The sequence below is a fragment of the Cyprinodon variegatus genome, unplaced genomic scaffold, assembly GCF_000732505.1.
Source record: "Cyprinodon variegatus isolate N-32 unplaced genomic scaffold, C_variegatus-1.0 Scaffold52, whole genome shotgun sequence".
NCBI lineage: Eukaryota > Metazoa > Chordata > Actinopteri > Cyprinodontiformes > Cyprinodontidae > Cyprinodon > Cyprinodon variegatus.
The window spans coordinates 1,836,692-1,839,708 of NW_015150505.1; positions in this window are offsets into that span (position 1 = coordinate 1,836,692).

The following is a 3,017-nucleotide window of genomic DNA, read 5'->3' on the forward strand; positions in this document are numbered from 1 at the left end:
GTCGGCTGCATATTTAGCCTTCCCTGGAAATGCCTTTCCAAATTTTTATCTTTATTTTTTGACAACCTCTCTTTACAAAGCATAAATGGAGACAATCCTTCAGCATTGATAAAGAAAGCAAGTGATTCTGTCTATTTGAATCCTGTTTTCTTATCAGCTTTGCAGCTTTGTTTGCCTGGCACCGCGCCACACTGGTTCCAAGTTATGACCACTGATCTCTATGGCTATCACGCAAATTATTGTTTAAAATGATTGATTATACAAATGTTTACAGCATTGGAAAACATAATACATTTTTGTTTGACCTCCTGCACACCATATTAAAACAAAAACAAAACATCAATTTTGATAAAGTTGCCTAGATAGCGACCCCGCCCTAGCACTATCCCCACGAGTCTTAGGGCTAGCCTACGAGTGCTAGGGCTAGCCTACGAGTGCTAGGGCTAGCCTACGAGTGCTAGGTCTAGCCTGGGAGTGCTAGGGCTAGCCTACGAGTGCTAGGGCTAGCCTACGAGTGCTAGGTCTAGCCTGGGAGTGCGAGGGCTAGCCTACGAGTGCTAGGGCTAGCCTACGAGTGCTAGGGCTAGCCTGCGAGTGCTAGGGCTAGCCATATCGGCTAATGTTGATGAGCTCCGCTTAGTCTCAGTGCAGTCATGTTGGCCACTAGGTAAAGAGCGAGCACCACTCTTCCACTGCTGCTCAAACTTAAAAAATTGTTCAACCAAATCAATGAGGCAGATTATTTGAAGAAGTTAGTGTTAACAGAAAACGCAATGCTTTTCAGGATCTGGTTGTTGAAAAAAACAAAAAATCAACTGACCTATGACTCCCTATTTGTCCAGATATGGACTATAGGGTGCCTCCAATTGTTCCACCGTTCTACTGTTACTAGTGTATAAAAAAGTATTAAAATATATATATATAAAAAACATTGGCTAGACCTGATTAAGAACATTTTTTCACTTTCAACCTCAGATGGTTTAGAGATTTAGAAACAACCAAGACACCACCAACACTTCTTCGGAGAACTGTAGGCTGGTTGAGCACTAATGTAACCATTCACAGGAAGGCAGTTTTGCATCGCTATAGACTAAGAGGCTGCCTAGAAGACCCTGGTTCTACAATCAACACAGTTTTTTCTTCTGCTCTCCTCGGTTTGCTCAAAGTCTGGTAGCGGGAGCATCACAAAGAGGATGATGTAGCCCTATTTTAAAATTCCTCAACATGATATTATATCATCCACAGTGCAGTGATAACTTCACATAAATGGTGATTCAAACAGCAGAAATGACCATAAAGCATAGGAGTTAGAAACAGTACAACAATGGTTAGTCACAGGCGTTCCGCCCACTTGTTGAGAAAAGGTAAACTTTTCAGTGGGTGATAAGTTGTAAAGTTTTTAGGTTCCCCGACTGATCATGTATTTGAGGAACAAACAAGATGTAATTTAATACCAAATGAACATCTGTAACCACACTGGTGAATTTATCACCTTAAATCATTGTTTTCCCCGGTTAGCTGCAGGTAGATTTTATTCATTTCAATTAATTTATATTCCACCAATTCACAACATTTATTATTCAGAGGCACTTTATGAAGTATTGTGCTAAACTCTGTAACGTAGGGTAAAATGCACAGCACATTTACAGATGTAGGGTTAGGGGAAATTAAGTTTTACAGTGTAATATAAATGTTTTAATGTAAAAAAAATAGAAAAAGTTCAAAATACATATTAATGTGTACAAAAACAGAAATGCAAAACATATGGAAAACAGCAGTTTGATGTTGATATACCAGAATAATGCATTTTATTTCAACAATTTTTTTATCTTCTTGTGAGTTTCTTTTCTTTGTAATTTCAATGACTAGTGCTGTTCTTCATGTGTCCTATTCCCTTCAATGATGACTCATCCCTCTCTGTTTCCCACCCCCTACTTTTTCTGTTTTCATCTTCACCTTCATCCTTTAACTCCCCTTTTATACCTCCCTTGTTTTTGCTCTCTCCCCACCCCCTAACCCCCCCTCTTTCCAATCTTTCCTCCCTCCCTCTATGCCAGATTAAGTGGATGATTTGGTGACTTTCCAGCAACAGCTGTTTATATTGGTTGGCAAGTATGTGAGTTTTTATGTGTGTATCTGTGGGTGAGGGATTGCCGGTGGGGGGGTGGGTTGTTTGTGTATGGACCTCATGAATCCAGTGATAGATTTTAGAAATGTGCTCCCTCAGTGACATGTGACTCAGGGATTATTTCTCTTCTCCAGAATAAAGCTGGGAGAGTGAGAGAAGCTGAAAGAGAAGAGGCAGAGAGTGAGTAAAGCAAAAGTACAATAAAATAAAGGACGCCTAAAAGCTGCGGTATTAGTCAGAGAGTAAACCTTGAAAAAAAAATACAGATACAAGACAGCAGGATAGAGAGTAAAACAGATGTTAAGATGAATAAAATCAACATAAAAATTAAAATCTGCAATTCATTTCTTGGTTTATTGTACCACTACTAGACCCACACTTGGGCAGTGCAGTTATATTTTTGTATGTTATTAGATATGATAACCTTTGTCACATTTTGTCCTGTGAAAACCAGCCCAAAATGGTTGTGATATTTGAGCAACAGATGAATTCATGAATATTCAAAATATTAGAATTTATAAACAAAATGAGTCTAGGATATTTCCGTCACCAACTCTCAACTAGAATTGTGATTTTTTTTTGGGGGGGGGGGGCTAAAAACACTAATAAAAAATTATTTTAAAGGACACAAAATGTTAAACTGCTGTTTTTTTTTTGCAAGAACAGTAGTTTATCACATCCAAGGACTCCAGGGACCCTCATGTTACACTTAGTTTTTCATACCCCATATAATGACATTTTAGCCATAAGCCGCGTTTCCACTACCCTGTAGAAAACGGTTCAAGCACAGCAACCGAGAAAACTATTGAGTGTAAATGGAACACAACTGAACCACGCTAAATCTAGTACTAGTTCCGCAGTAGGGCCCGGCGCGGTTCAGTTGTGGCTC